The sequence below is a fragment of the Seriola lalandi genome, unplaced genomic scaffold (genome assembly GCF_002814215.2).
Source record: "Seriola lalandi dorsalis isolate HSWRI2012SDOR001 ecotype SW California unplaced genomic scaffold, Sedor1 jcf7180002054947, whole genome shotgun sequence".
Taxonomy (NCBI): domain Eukaryota; kingdom Metazoa; phylum Chordata; class Actinopteri; order Carangiformes; family Carangidae; genus Seriola; species Seriola lalandi.
Genome location: NW_019525498.1, coordinates 75,759 through 76,465, shown reverse-complemented (window position 1 = coordinate 76,465; position 707 = coordinate 75,759).

Below are 707 nucleotides of genomic sequence, written 5' to 3'. Positions count from 1 at the left end.
GTGCTTCTCTGGCCTCAGCTCTGAGCTCCAACCCCTCCCATCTGAAGGAGCTGGACCTGAGCTACAATCATCCAGGAGACTCAGGAGTGAAGCTGCTGTCTGCTGGACTGGAGGATCCACACTGGAGACTGGAGACTCTCAGGTATGGACAGATCGGTCCATATGAGTGGATATGAGTGAAGGTGATGAAGTTGACTCTGACTTTGTTTCTTCCTCCAGGGTGGACCATTGTGGACCACAGAGACTGAAACCTGGTCTGTGGAAGAGTGAGTGTGTTTTAAGTTTGATTCATGAGAACACAGCTGCACATGTTACACTAGATTTTTACATTTTCTTGACTGAAGTTCAAAGATGAATTTTATTCAGGATTCAGCTTCTTTTTTTTGTCAGTGTGGCTCGAAAGATGTTTGAATTCAATCAATTTAAAATCCACAAACACAACTAACTGTACGCAGTGATCCAACAAAACAAATCAATACATTTTATCAATAGTGGAGTCAACAAAAAGCTGACTTTATTTCTTCTGGTTTTTTGTCTGTCAATGATTCTATGGAAGAGTTTTGTTGCCTTCAGGTGCTGCTATGAAGCTGGTACTTTACATGTTTGACTGATATAAGTTGTGTTCAGGAAACCTTCAGTTTTCTTCTCTGATGTGTTTAATAAACCTACAAATCATAAACACAACAGGCCATAATTAATGTCACAAA